The following is a 16,598-nucleotide window of genomic DNA, read 5'->3' on the forward strand; positions in this document are numbered from 1 at the left end:
AAGCACTTCTATATTCCGAGCTCATGTCATTATTCAGCTGCTGTCTTTACGCTCACACAGTTCCACGTTTCGAGTAACGCAAGGAAAATTCTGGATCCCATATTCTAAAAGAAGTTCCTCATTTTTTTAGCCTGCGAGCAGCATAGCTCGATCTGACAATGGAAGTGGTTTTCTAGTCCCTGTCAAGCGGGAGGCTACCACGGTATGTCGGTAAGTGCTTTCTGAAAATGTGATGCAAATTGCCCTTTGTGAGCCATTAATAGTCCAAACATTTAAATGATAATGTCCGGGATGTTTTTTTTTTTTTTTTTTTAAGTCTGCAAGCCTCACTGTTCAGGTGTTGGAGTGAAGCAAAGTGCTTTGTGAGAGTGTGTGTAATTGAGCGACTTGGCAGACGGACAGAGAAGCCTGCCAAAAACATCTCCCATCGCACGAAGTACACACTGCTCACCGCAACCTTAGTGCTCTCGCTTAGCAGTAGCACTTGCTCTGTTCCATTTTATTATTTTTTCTCCAACCCCTCGGACTCTGATTCAACTCTCTGAACAATGTTTGAGATAAGTTGTTCAGTAAAAGTATTGCGCGTTATGTATTCAAATACAGTCATTGGGAAACACTTCAAGTGGAGTCCATTCTCTCCTATTTCTAGTGTTGTGTTCGAAGAGAAATGGGTAAACATAACACACACACTAACACACACACAGACACACACACACACACATACAACAGGCTCAGCGTGAGGCAGGCCTAACAGAGGGTTGTCCAACTCCGAGACACTCATGGGCACTTTGCATATTTAGGATTGACTTCATTAACAATGTTTGAGTTAAGTTTTTCAGCAAATGAAGGAACATTATGTAGTCGAATACAGCCATTGGGAAATGCTAGAGATTGAGTTCATTCTCAGTGTTTGTAGTGCTTTGTTTGACCTTTGTTTGAAAAATAGGAAAATATACCACACACACACACACACACACACACACACACACACACACACACACACACACACACACACACACACACACACACACACACTCACACACACTCACACACATACACTTCGGCCCAGCGTGAGGTAGCAGAGGTTTGTATATCTCCGGGACCCTGATGGGCACTGTGTGTATTTTTGGGTGCCCCTTAACACCCTGGACTGCCCCCACCCTCTGCGATCTATGCCTCCCAAGGCACGCTGCCCGGCAGTCACACCCTGCCTCACACCCGCACAAGCTAATTAATGCCTGCATATGCAAATGAGCCCAGCTGCCAAACTGGCAGTTATTTTTCTGGAAATCTGTCTGGAGAGCAATGAGGCTTGGTCTTCACGATGACACAGATTTGAACATCGCTCTTAAGCTTGGCAAAGAAAAAAAAAAGAGAAAAAAGCTGGTCCAACACAACAAGGTTCTTCGAGTTCACCATCAGTCACAGGCAACGGTGATAATGAACGCAGCGTGTGTTTTTGTGTGTGTGTGTCTGTGTGTGTGTGTGTGTGTGTGTGAGGAAGGGAGTAAAGAGGAGAGACAGAAGAACAAGAAACTTTTTTTTTTCTTTACCCCATTCCGTCAAATTTGACAACTTTTTGCTTGGATTTATCCTGTACAATTTATATCAATTATCAGCCGGTGTCAGCTGAGGTCCTTTCATGAGGTTGAGTTGTTTGGGGGGTGGGGGGTGGGGTGGGGGTGGGGGGGTGTTGCCGGAGGGACGGGATGGGAAATCAAAGCTGTGGACACTTCAGTGCCTCTCACTGCACAGTCAATTAACCAGCCACCTTGCATCAGTAGCACTGAGCCTAGCACAATTATGTCTACTCAAGCGATCAGCAGTGTTACTGAGGTGAAATACACAGATGAGAGGGGGGAAAGAGAGAGAAAGAAAGAAAGAGAGAGAGACGGAGCGAGAAAGAAAGAAACACAGACAGGAATGTGTAGAATCAGATTTTTTTCCTCTTGTCCCCCTCTCTCCCCTGCTTCAGATAATAAAGGTTAATAACAGTCCTTTCAGTGTCATATTTGACATGACCAGTCATTGCTGTAATTACAATCATTATGGTCCAGAGGATGTCTAGTTATCCTTTTTAAACATAGACCATGGAAGAAAATCAATTATTCAATCAAGGGTTGCCCCCAGAACACCCCCCCCCCCCACACACCCCCAACACACACAAAGCCTATCCTCTCTGTCTCTTTTTCAGTGCTGTCTGAATTGAATGGGAGTTGGTTCACTTCATTTTGGGCCTGACTGAATGTGCCCTTGGGTGCAGCAGAGCCAATGGGTGGGGGGTGGGAGGGGGAGCCAGCTCTCAGTGGAATGTGTAGCTAATTCTGAACAATCAGTGAACATGAGAAGCTGGCGAATTTTCGGTAGTGATTTCTCAGGTTCTCTTAAGAGTATAAGTGTGCATGTGTATTGTGTGTGTGTGTGTTTTTTTTTTTTTTTTACATTTATTTCAGGAGAGAGAGAGAGAGAGAGAGAGAAGACTGGCATGTGCCAAACCTCTTGCCCACTACTCCTCTTTTCTCCCACCTCTCTCTCTCTCTCTCTCTCTCTCTCTCCGTTTCTCTTACTCTTATTGTCTCTCTTTTTCTCTGTATCTGTGCCCGCTAAGACTGTCAGTATGTAATTTAAGACCACGGGCACAAAGACCAAATGCCAAGCAGACAATGAAGACGCGAGCTGCGTTCGCCTTTAAATGCCCTGCTTCTCGCACCGCCTGGGGGGGGGGTGTAATTAGGATCTTTGGCACAAAAGGGAGAAGTCATGATCACAACTAGTTTTGGATGCAGGCAATTTGAAGGGGGTAAGAAGTGAAGCTCAGTCAGAAAAAAAGAATCTGAAGGGACACACTGTGCAGGCAACTGCCATGGCGTTCAGCTAACTGAGCCAAAGAGGACAGGTAATTGCTCCAGCAACCAATGTTGTGCGAGGTATCAGAAGTCCTATGACAGAGCAGTATGATGTAAATATGTGTCACATTTGACACAAGCCAAGAGGGGAGATGGGCGTGAAAAAATGAACGACAGAGAGACGTTGGCATAGCAACAACATTTGAATATTGTGATCGAACATTTAGCCTACTTGATAATCCGAAACCGTATACTCCTTTGTTTAAATCTTTTGTTTTGGAGACACCTACTTACGAGTCTGCAAGCATGGGACTGTGTGTTCCTCTCATAAAAGGCCTATGCAAAAAATAATCCCAAATGAAACATGCAATTTTCTACCGCTACAAAAGAGACACATCTAACCGAACACTGAAGTGGCTTGTGACTTTTGTGCTCATTGGAGTGTGACTTGCAGTGCTGTAGTTTTGCCACATTTGATTGAGAAGGCAGCACTGTTCCGCACATTAGCCGACCTCCATGTGTCCAGAGGGGTGACAGGAGTCTTTTCAGAACCCTGACGGAGAGTTCCGGAAGTCTCAGCCATCTCCCTCTTCAATAGTGTGAAGACCATCTCTTGTGCCCTGTGGTTCCTAAACACACTCTCGATCTTTCTCTCTTTCCCTCTCTTTCTCTCTCTTGCCATCTCTCCCTCTCTGCTGGGTGGCTCTCCACCATGGTCTGGTTCAGAGCCCTTTTCCATTTAATTAGATTTGTAAAAACAATTTTTGGAGTGCTTTATTCTGTAAAAGCTCTCAGGGGTTAAAATCAGCTGAGCACTTCTTTTCAGCGTCTTTTCAGCAATGGAGCATAAATTATTTAAAATTGTGCGACCTTTTATCTCACCCCCTTTGAAGGCAGCAAATTAAAAATGTAAATGGGCTCCCTAATTAATATGCAAATGCATTCATTCCCGGTTAACAATTAGCAATTAAACCTGCACTGTCTAGGAAGAGCACAGACAAAATTAGCAACTTATTTCTGCATCTGAAAAACAGAAAACCTGACACAGAAATGTTTTGTCGTACAAAATGTCTTTTCACTGTTTATTACTCATTGCGGAGGATGAATATACCTGTTCAGAAGTCATGTACGTTGCTGTTGACCCCAAGCATGATCAGTGTGCTTTTTTTTTTTAATCTTCTTCTTCTCTCTCTGTCTCTTCTAGTGGGCTTTACTGGGAGACTTTATTTCATAATACCAGTCATCGTGATTCCTAAAGCTAATTGAAATGTGCAGAAATCTGCAGGGAATGCATTTGCATGAACCCTAGATAAAGAGAGAGCAGCCTCCCTTTCTTGCCAGAGATAGAGCAGGTTATATAATAGTGGCACAGAGTCTCCCTTATAGGGGATCATTGATGCTAGCGCCCCATCCAATTGGCTAGATAGTGGATTATTTATTTGCAGGGGGATTACAGCAGCGATTTGGCAATATTTTTTCATTTAGTTTTTATGTAACATTTTCACTTATCGAGGCATGCCTGCGATGCTAACGTGAATGAGTTTTTTTCCGTAAATAGCTCCCTAAATCTGTAAACAGTTGCACGATAAAATGTATAGAATATTGAGTTCGCCACAACTTTTTAATGGAGCAGGGAATAAACGGCTGATAGTAGTGACATCTCTCGCGGCTAATTGCCCTGGCACTGGTACACCAGAGTGTACTTTTGTCTTTGACAAAGTCACTTTTCACAACTTGCTGTGGCGACCGCCATGATGCCTTTCCCCTCTTTGCATTCAAATGATGAAAAACCCCTGATGAATTGGCTTGCTTGTGTACAGCTTGCATTCACTCTGATGTAAGCTCTGTGCTCTTGTTTAATTTTGCCCTATGTGATTGTAGATACTGAAATCCAGTGTGGCCTATGTCATTGTGGACACTGCAATACCTTGGAGGTGAGAGGTCATATGTTTTCAGCTGTCTTCTACTGAAACACACTCATTTCTGCTGTGCTTCTTGTGTGTATAATACCTACTCGAGTCCCCTCAATGCACCCACACTCACCATCCCCCACACGCACGTACACATTGTAATTAAACGATAGATTTACAGAGAAAGGGCCTCATATTTTATTTATCTACAATTATATTGCTTCTGGATATTTGCCCTACCTGTAAGGTTTGCTTGCAGTCACACATTGTTATTGTTCAAGTTCTCAGTGGACACAAAATTATTACTACTCAGAGGGTGGCAAGAGATTGAATTTTTCACATAATTTGTTTGATACACACACTCTGACTCACGGCTTCATGTGTGAAATAGTTTTAATGAGATTTTTATTGTGTGTGCTATGATTTCAATGTATAATTCATTCATTAGCTGTGCTGTTATATGGCGAAATCTTATGCACTCAATATTGCACACATATGTAAAATAATTAAGAAAAGTGCTCATTTGAATGGCATTAATCCAGTCAATTTAGCCCATGAAATGTTATTGATGAACTAAACTGACTGGATTAATGCCAATAAAATGACTCTTTTTACATTATGTTGACATGTTGGTCAGATATATTGCATTTAGCCATATAGCTGTCTTACAAATTGTGTAAAAATATAATAAAGACCAATGCTATTGATGAACTAAATCCACTGGATTAATGCCACTGACCTTATACTGGCATTCCCTTAGCTGTCATATTGCTCTAGACATTGAGAAGAGCATTCTCAGAAATCTGAAAAAAAAGCAGAAAAGATTTTCTCTCTCTCTCCCTCTCTTCAGCATGTGAGAAGTGGGGTGGGGTAGGTTCATTAATTTGGAGATTAATGATACACTGTAAGTATGGCTTGTTATTAAACTGCTATTTTTAAATTACAACTTGGTGAGCACTCCCTCGGGATCGGCAGCTTTAGTCACTGATCTCTCTCTCTCTCTCTTCATGCTATGGAGGCTTTCATTTCTTTCGCGGGATGAATCTTCTTGCAGGAGTCACTTAGGAGCGTCTTCGTTTCATTTCAAATCCTCATATAGATTGTGTACAGGCCCTCTGTGCAACTGCCAAGCCCATTGCATTTCAAAGGATGAAAAAAGTGAATCTGTCCCATAATATTCAGTTGACCATCTGATTGTCACTGTATGTTCTGGAGTATTTGCCACACCAGCTAACAAATTCAGAAGCAAAAAAACAGGTTTATATCAGCAAGAAAAATACGTTTGGCACTGGAAGGACCATAGATGTAACAAAGAGAATACATTAGCATATTTCCTACCATTCCTCTAATAGGGTCAATTACTTCTTAATTTCTGTTTCAGGCTGGCTGGCAGGCAGGTAGACTGCTGATCCTCTTGAGTGCTGGAAACTCTATGGGACAAACTGAGGTGAGTGTTATCATGTCTACGGGACACCCGTGGTTGCAGGCAACAGCAGTGTGTGTGTGTGTGTGTGTGCATGTGTGTGTGTGTGCGTGTGTGCGTACTTGTGTGTGTGTGCATTCAGTCCAGGGGGAGTTTGAACCCTCAGCTCAGTTGGAGGACCGAGGCAGTACTGGATGTAATTAGCACGAGCCTGTTGATTCGCAGATAATGAGAAGGAATTCATTAGCACTGTGTTAATTGCTATCCTCCTCTTAAAAGTTTTTCACTTCATCTTTTTTTCTCCAGACTACCGGAGTTTGTGACTTTTTATGTGTTCATTTGTTGAGAGAGGGAGGGGATTGGATGAGGAAGATTATGTTACTGCGGTGTCAGAGAAGGGTTAGTCTCTATCAGTGTCATCAAGTACTTCTCCCTATCCATCTGTGGTAAAAGCATTGGTTTTACCTGATGTTTGTGAAATAGTATTCATCCATCCATTCATTCATTCATTCATTAGTGCGATTGCTCAACTGCTTTGCTTGTGTTGATTCTTTACGCTCACGTTGCCTGCGTGAGCAGTCACACTGTAGCTCTTCTTAAATTAAATTTGAATATCTAATTTCTAACCATAGCTGGCTTTACCGATCAGGGATTTCAAGTGTTCTCAAATAACCACACATTCAACTTCAGTAAACACATTGTTTAGTTAAGGATTAGGTCCTTTGCATATAATAAATCAGGCTCTAGAGCTCTAGAGCTGTAACATTTAGTTTCATAAGAAACCATACATTAAGAGTTGTCTGTTACTGTGGATACCACTCTAGAGTCTCACATGTTGCTTGAGGTAAGCGACATGATGTAGTCCGTCCTTTTTCTGCTTTAGCATATTGGTAGCAAAATCTTTATTTTGATGGACAAGACAACAGTTAGTTACAAAAGACAGACTGATTTTAACTCACCAAATATTTTGCCTAGGTTTTTTTACTGGGGTTTGCAGATCTTTGCAAAAACCCATTAATTGCACCTAACATTTCAACCAACTTCATGGATACGAATCTGCTGTATTTTTGAACACAGTGGATTATTCACAGCCTACATTCAAGCTGATATTTTGCTTGTATAAATTCAAAGTGACAAGGTAAGTAAATGTCTACGAACAAACCACTTGTTAACTAGCTAGCATAGGCCTAAATCGTGTCAGCTAACATTAGGTAACTTACCTACGGCTAACGTTAGTGCCCACATATTTGGTCATACATTACCAAATTTGCTGAACTTTAAGCTTACATCAAAGAAGTAGCATTGGGAAAATTGAACAAGTTGAGGGGTAGACAAGTTTGCTAAATGTTATGGTGTTGGGAACTAAAACAATCTTGCAAGTAGGCCAAGTTAGCCTACTGATACCAACAAGGTTCATAAAGCAGAAAGGAATATTTTGTACCCCAAACACAATGCAAGCTAAAATTCCCAATAACACATCGCTTATCAATACACAATACAAAATTAGCAACATGCCAGACAGCCAGCAAGTCTGAAGTGAGGTACTAGTAATGTTATTAACAAAATGTTTTAATAGCAATTTAATAAGCTGCGATATCAGCATTTTGAGTCCACATCAGCACACAGTGAAAGGCTACACCAGCAAAGTAACCAGCAGGTAGTTTCCCGTATTTATTTACACATTTAACATTTAGCCAACCAGTTATTCTAAGAAGACAGGCACCAGGTAGCCTCAACATTAAACATCCCATTCTCCCAGGTTAACATGGGCGTGTATGGGGAGCTTCCTCGTATAGGCCTAGATTGAATTTACCGAGCTATTCTTAAGATTGTGTTCAGTCTTTTTAATAATCATGGACATGACCAAAGACCACATTGTAAAAAAATACTCTTATCATTTCTTTTCACACACCAGATAATAATAAACTTTTTCCCATTTGTCGAAAGAGTGTCTCATTTCAAGCTGGTAAAAGGTAAAAGTAAGATTGTTACGGTCACAGTCAAACTTCTTTAGTTGCTCAGTGTATTATGGGATAGATCTGCAGTGATAGATACACATCTAAGAACATTTTCAGATTTTTCAACAGTGAGACTGTTTGTGTGTACCTTGATTAACACGCATTGTAGCAGCAGACTCAGTGACACTGGCTTTGAGGATTTCAAAGTAATCTAAGTATCACATTATTTATATACTTAAAGAATGGAGTATGGGTAGAATTTGTAACACTTTAGTCTTTTAACACTTTAGACCTTAAATGGACAGATGATACATTTTGTGCCTTGATCTAGGTAAGTTATGTAGCTTATTGCACACAACAAATGAAGACTGTCAGCTCATTTAAAATATTATTTTATTCATCATAAAGCCTACTGAGTGCTGTATGCTCATGTGTCCCAGATTATATAATTATAATAATCAGCGTTAGGGCTGTATAATCTGTCATTTGCTGGCCAAGGTTTAGCCATCCTCTATTGCTGTTGAGCAATCACAGTTCGCATTTTCTTGCGGAAAGGCATCTCTTGTTCATTCATTTCTTCGTTAGTTCGTTTATTCATTTGTTCATTCATTTATTAATTAATTTTGACTATAATTCTGAATTTAGGGGGAAAAGGTCAAGTCCCTGTGTGTGATATATGAATTCACAGTTTGAATTATCCACTTGATCAGCTGTGGAGGTTAAATTGCAGTTCACCCCCAGCAGCCTTTTAATGTGCCGTGTGGGTAGTTCAGTGCTGTCATGTATGGTTTAATAATTAGTCCTCAAAAGCTGAAAGACAAATTGTTGTGTGATTAGAGTAGAGGTGGCTGGTGAGATTTGTAATTATCTGCAGAAAGAGATAATAAAGAGCTCTGTTCAATGCCCATGAAGGGTCAAGACACGTTGACACCAGACAGATTTATCCTCTCTTCTTCTGCCTTGCTCTCTCTTTCTCTTTCTCTTTCTCTTGCACACACACACACGCACACATGCACACACACACTCACACACACACTCTTACATGCTCACACACCATCTCTCCTTCTCTAATTTTTTCCTTCTTGCACTAACTGACTCACTGTCCTGGTTCTCACTCCCTTTTCTACCCTTCACGCATGATGAGGGGCAAAGGTTAGAACAAAACTGATTATATATTAGCTAGCTGCAACAGTGGGTTCTGTTATGTCTTGTCAATCCATATTACATTGGTATTATAAGGACTTGTGTTCTCCTAATGATCCCTAAAGAGTAAAGGGTTTCTTACATCAGCAGAGCGCCAACGCAAAAATCTCCGCTTTCACAGAGAATCTGCTCATTTCTTACACGTAATGTTGGTACACTTATCAGATATTATAGCATTGGTATCTAATGTACCCTTTCAAGACAATGTTTCTTTTTCCATTTTAGATGCAGCTGCATTTTTAACCAAGAAGAGAAAGATCAAGGGATATCAAGGTTAGAAAAGTATACAGCGCTAAACCAGCAGCATCATTTTGCCTGAGTTGGTGTTATTATGCTCATCACATTCTTCCTCTCAAGTCTTTTCACTGCAACAAGCTCTATGACCAGAGAACCTAACAGCCCTCCGGTGGTCATAGAACTGTGGCTACATCTGTAACCTTCCATTATCTCTTCGTAACCTTCTAACATTCTATTTCCCTGTCTTCATGGCTGCAATGCTGAATTATCAGCTTGCTTATATCAACTGAGTTACAAGGATCCCAGCTCAATTAAAGGTCAGTGGACAGAGGGGTTATCAAGATCCACCTTGGCATCTTAGCCTTTGGACTGTTGGTCTGAGGGGTTGGGAACATTAAGGCTCAAATAGCAAAAAGAATGGCCATGAAAAGAAAGACAAATATCTGCTTCAGCATTTATATATGCTCAAAGACTTGATGGCTGGCATGCACTATATTGTGAAAGTGAGGCCCCCATGATATTCTCATCTACCTCTCTCTGTCTCTCTCTCCCTGTGTGTGTGTGTGTGTGTGTGTGTGTGTGTGTGCGTGCGTGTGTGCGTGCGTGCGTGCGTGCGTGCGTGCGTGCGTGCGTGCGTGCGTGCGTGCGTGCGTGCGTGCGTGAGTGCGTGCGTGCGTGCGTGCGTGCGTGCGTGCGTGCGTGCGTGCGTGCGTGTGTGTGTGTGTTCCAACTGATGAGTTAACAGTCATTTTATGAGGTGAGAAATTGTTAATCAACTACCTGCAACCTCACATATCCATAGACACACAGATGAGCATGTGATCAAACACACGCCTGTCACTCTCTGAGCTCCCCTTCCTCTTACTGTCTGTCTGATACTCATTGTTTCAATTAGAGAGATTCATTAGCTCCATTGGCTATCTGTATCCAGTCGACCAGAGGCACAGTGAGGGGGCAGTTTAATGGCTGTGGGCCCAGAGGCCTGATGAGACACGACACAATCCAGACTCACACTTGGTTTAACACCTTGTAAGAGACTTTTAACACCAAGAACCAGAGGGTGCTGGACATTTTGATTTCCTGCTGGTATTTGAAGGCTACTGTGCTGAGCTCTACGCCATCTTTGATGGGTGACCAAAAGCATCCACCTGCATCTACCTCACTAGACTTTAAGCCAGCTGAGGCTTGACAGATTCTGACTCTGAAACTGTAAACATAATATGATGTGTAATAATCATATATTCATGCAAATAATCTGTTAAACATAATACAATTTAGGTGATTCAAAGATGTCACAAGGTCACTACTTACATAGTTATATATGTAAACAATTATGTGAAAAATTCATACATTACACCATATATGTCTACTGAGATGTTAGACCACTCTATCCTTAGAAAACCAGTGGATATCCTTGTGCTTCTAAAGCTAATTGACTCATTAAAGAAGTGATTGGTTTGAGAGAGCTGTCACCTATTTCGTCAGGCCTTAATTACCAGCTAATGGAACAGTTATTCTAAGACCCGCCCACATGCCGCAGTTTGCCGGCGGGCGTTCCGCTGGACTTTAATGCGAAACAGCATGACTCTCCTTGAAGAAGACCTTCTCTTTGTCTATCGCGTACGTCTGCTTCACTGGTCCCACAGTGAAGTAAAATTGTAGATGTCTTTAGTCCTTCTGTCCACCCAAGCCAGGTGTTATATGCTCTCACTGCTGCTCTCATCTTAAGGAAGAGGCCAGAATGATTGTTTTGGCATCAGAGAGATCGGTAATGAAGTTGAAATAATTCATAATGAAGAAATATATAAGAAATGAAGGCGAATTCACAGGATAATTGTGCCTAAGTTTTGTAGGCTAGGCATTATTAGCATTAACTCAATCACCCGGAGCAGCCTTAAAATATAAATCCCCTCCACCAACACAGTAAACTGCCCCAGATAGTTTGGCACTTGTTTTATTTCATTTTAGTGATATCATGTTATTGTGAGCCTAGGCTGTCTAGACACACAGTAAACAGGATGTTCACTGCAATGGAGAGACATGTGAGGGTTGCCTGAATTAAGATGTACCAGTTGAAGAAAGCATCTTGCTCTGTGTACTCAGACAGCTGTCACGCAACTTTGTCCAAACTTTTCTGACGGGTTACAGTGCGCATTGCCCCCAGGCTTGCCGCTCTTCCCCCATTTCTGTTCATTACCACAAATCCAGGTGCTCACTTTTTGATGTTTGTTTGGCAGATGTGTCTACATATTCCGAAGTGACTGGCATCACAAACACATTGTATCCTCCACCAATCAGGTGGCTTTTTTGAGAGGAAAGTGTCCGTTTTCTGTACTGTGCTAGGCCGAGTGGTGCGTTACTGTTTACCAGGGGCTGTCGGTGTGTACCTGATGAGATCTCAGTGCGTCACCATGATGAATTCTCAGCAGAGACACACACTCACACACAGCGCTACCAGAGTGTGTATTAAACACCCCCTCTCCCCTCCAATTCCCGGGCCCGACACTCCTCCAGGACTTCTAAGCTCTGTCAAACAAGTACATCAGACGCCACAGCATGGAGAATTCTCCGGAGGATTCCGTGACACCTTCTCTTCTTTGTCCACAGCACGGGAGGAACACACAAAAAAAAGAAACCAAGAAAAAACACATGCACTTCTTCTTTTAACATTCACTCGTCCACAGATGAGTTTGTTATTATTCTCAATCAAAAGGAGGAGTAATGCCATCATCCCCAATATCCCTCCTCCTCGATCTTATCCTTTAAAGGCAGCATGGGGGGAGGAAGTACCCCCCCCCCCCCCCCCCCCCAGTGATCTCTGCATCAAAGCAGCACATCCGCCCGAGGCCAGGACTCGGCGAGGTGTAGGCTGCTCAGAGTGCGCGGACAGCTCCGGTTAAAAGCTGGGGCTGCCGCCAGTCTAATGAGTGCGAGAGCGGTCCTCACCGAATCCTCATTGAAGCTCGAGAGAGAGAGAAAAACAGAGTGAGAGAGAGAGAGAGAGATGAAGAGAGAAAGAAAATAAAACGGCGACTTGTATATTTGATGCTTTTTAACAGTCGTATCCCCGCAGAGAGGGCCGCTTGTCTCCAGATGTCTTTTCTAAACGCGAGACGAACTTTGAAAAAGAAGTGAGCTTATATCTTCAGACCTCGCAAAAAGGGGGAAAAAACCCTCAACACAAGGAAAGACAGGCTGCGTGATGGATAGCAGATGTTTTTTTTTTTTGGTGAAGTGAAATGAGAACTCAGGAGTCTTAATAGACGCCCGAGCCTCATGCCTGAGGTAACTATGCCCATGAGGGTCATTACGGCTTATCACAGACCAAAGCTGCTCTTTGAGACGAGAAGCTCAAAACCACTGAGTGTTTCGGTTGCCACTGCCGTATCAGGAAACCAGGGTGGAGAGGGGGCTGTGGGGTGGGGGGTGGGAGGGTGGCTTGAATAATACGATGGTCTTTAATAGTTGCCTTCAGTGGTGGTGGGGGTAAGAAAAAGAAAATGTTTTGGGAAGAGTGTGTGAGTGAGTGAGTCTGAGGTGACGGAGTGGAACTGAACTTTAATGCGTCTCATCAGACAGGCACGTCAGGAGCAGTAGCTCATTACCTTCCCCGTCCTGCTGGTGACACCGCCATAACGCACTGCACCGGTATCACCTCTGCAATTTCACAATTAAGTCTTTGTTTACCGAACGAAAAAAAAAAACAGTCATATTAGGAGAGGGAAATTTTCCGTAATTATTCATAATCCCAACAATTCAAGTGTAGCTACCTAATTTGCCTGTTTAATTCTGCCTTTTAATTTTCAGAATACATTTGCACATTAATTTTGTGCATTGTCTGCTGTGAGAGTGTTTATTTTTAAGGGAGATTTCCTGTGTGATGTGTTGCGCAGGCATGTGGCCCAGTAGGATGGCTTTCCAGCTGGGTGTGATGATGATTTGTTTTGTCCTCATTAACAGAACAATGCTTTAACTCTTTGTGCTCCTCTTCCTCTAAACCAAGGAGGGAACTCATTTTACAGCGCTTGCCGTCTTTTTCGGTGCACAAACACTTTACAGTTCCTTCCAGATCTGTCAGTCAAAAAAGTTGGGTCCTTCAGTCATCCGCTTACCCACACACTTCTTCACCAGATCAGTCAGTCATCATAGGAATATCATAGAACAATGTTATTATTTATGATGTTTATGTTATGTTATTACTGTTAACATTGTATGTATTATTGTTTATAATGCTGTGACTATTGTTTATGATAATGTTTTCTATATTATTTATAGACAATTGTTATTGTTATTGTTATGATGTTGTTGGTGTTGTTCATTCTGTGTATTGTAAAGTTCACTCCTTTGCCAAACTTTGGCTTTCATGTGCCCGATCTCCCCTAAACTAAAGAGTCCCAAGCTCTCAGAGGTCACTGCAGACACTCATTCAGTCACTCACTCAGTCTCTCACTAGAGTGATCTGTTTGCCTGTAGCTGGTCTCTGTTGTATTCTGTGATAATGTGTTTCACTATGAGATGCTCAGTGTGAAGCTCAAGTTGAACTGCCCTCCTGGGACAAATAAATGTGTATTGATTGATTGATTGATTGATTGATATTTGGCCTATTCACTCTCTCACTTACTCACTCTTTCACAGCTTAAATCACTCGCTCTGTCTCTCCATTCCCTCGTCACACATGACACACACTGACTCACTCAGCCCCTCATCCTCTCCGACAACCCCACCCCCACCCCCATTCGCTTACATGGGAGCCGTGTTGGTCGTGGCACGAGCTCTTTTGGGAGGTGGAGGGGGTTGGCAGAGGTAAGGGTGGGGGGGTACAAAGGAGGGGAGGTAGGATGATCTCTGCTCCTGCGTCCCCATGACGACCCTTCATTACATCCTGCGCAAGGGGCCCCAGCTGCTCCTTGCGGGCCCTGGCTCGGGGAGACATGACATCGCGGAGCAGATGTCAATGACATGGCCCCTGACACACACGCCACCCCCACGGAATATTTACATCCTGTGTACTGCTTCCGTGGTGCCACGGTGACAGCTCTCAATTACGTGCTCTCTCCCTTTGATTGGCATATGTACACAGCAACAGAGCCCTGTGCGATAGTTTTTTTTTTTTTTTTCTTCCTTTAAGTCCGGAAGTTTCCATGATGAGGAAAATCGCAGTGGTTGGTTGGCATGGCCACTCTGCGTCAACATGAGCAATGTTTCAGTCTCAGTCGGTGGAGTGGTGTCCATCAATGACACCTCCTCCCCTCCTCCCCACTGCACCCCATCACACCTCTTCATTTTCCCCCCACGTATACGTATTTAGATTTTTCCTTCTCTCTCTCACACACACACACTCTCTCTTCCTCTCTCCCTCTCTCTCCCTCTTTTTTATCACCCTTTCTCTCTATTTCTCACGCATCCCACTTGGCAGGAGAGGAGTGCCCTCCTTCCCCCTGGCACCCCCCCCGCCCCCCCATCACCCCCACCCTGAAAAATCACACTGCTGCTGTGCTGTGTGTGTGTGTGTGTGTGTGTGTGTGTGTGTGTAGGGGTGAGCATGTGTGCCTCCACTCTATCAGATTTGCATAAATAAGCTCCTAGCGTGCCCGCGCGGCTGCCCAGGTGCGAGGATATTTGCATATAGAACAGTGATAGGGCTCCCTGGGGGCCCCCTTCACCGACTGCTGTGCGAATTGGGGGTCGGTGGGCGGCACAAATGAATTCAGAATTAGAGCCGCGCCGCCGCCGTTGCTACCTTCTCCTCCCTTCTCCTCCCTTCCCTTCTCTCCACTCGTCGTGCCACTGGCTTTTTTGAAGGTGCGCGCGAGGTGACCACTGCCGCCGACGTCAAGAAAGCTGGCCGGGGGCGGTGGGGGGGGGGGTGTGAGATAGGTTCCGTCGGGACCCGATTGATTAACTCCGCTGATTGATTGATTCAATATGTGCTTAATACTCCCAGAGAAATCGCTAACTTTGATCTATGCTTACTCGCTAGATGGCTTTTAAATGAGATTATATCATCGCCCCGATAGCTCATGAGTTAGGACAAGAGCAAAAGTCAGCGAAATCTGCTTTTCTCTAAGATGATCTCTGGCAATTATCACTGCGATTGCTGTGTAAAAAACTGATATTGAAATTTTGGGACACAAGAGCAAGATGCCAGGGGCAATGAACTATGTTTGTGGAACTGCGCGAAATGAATGTAATAAACTACGGAAGCGCTCAGAAACACTCTGCATTTCCATAAATCACAATGGGCCAAATCAGAGCTCCTCTGACCACAAATGAGCTGCCTCTCAGACCAATCACTGTGGGGTGGGGGGGTGGGGGGGGGGTGGGCTAGATCTGAACCCCGTTCAGATTAGATTAGGGGGCTCAGGGCAGTAATCTTGCCATAATGAGAAGGCCTGTGATATGGCTGTGAAGTCCTATGGGTCAGGAGCTGGCTAGGTTCACCTGCACTGGGGCCAGGCTGAGTGGCTTGGAGGCCTCCCACCAAACTTGCATATGAAGCGCATCTTTCATATTCGTCCAAATAACTTTGTGACAATGAACACATGCTAATTTTACTTTTGGAAAGACAAGCCGTGAGCTGTCTACACAGATATTGTGTTACATTCTCTAGAAATTATCTCAGGCTGATAGGGGCACAGAGGGGTTTTTTTGGAACTGAAACGAAATTGTGTGAAGCACACGGGCAGTGAAAGGAAAGGCATTTCAGCAGAGAAATAACTCTGGCAAACCCCAGCCTGTGTTCTCCTCTAAGTTTGCGATATTCAGAGGCCATATCCAGCAATGCCTCCTCTCTCTTTTCACAGTCGACGGCTCTAAGCACACAGACATTCGTCGCCTTGGCAATCTTACAGTCGCTCCTCCGCGTGTCTTTGGAGGATGCCCATTTAAACATTCACCCTGATTTCCCTCTCAGGAAAGAGGAAGGGAATCATCTCGTCGCCGTGCTCATTATCTAACGTATTGTGTTTGTCGGCCCCGTTTTTTTTTTTGGATCGTCGGCGACTATTCCCGCTCTGGCGCC

The sequence above is a fragment of the Clupea harengus genome, chromosome 15 (genome assembly GCF_900700415.2).
Source record: "Clupea harengus chromosome 15, Ch_v2.0.2, whole genome shotgun sequence".
NCBI lineage: Eukaryota > Metazoa > Chordata > Actinopteri > Clupeiformes > Clupeidae > Clupea > Clupea harengus.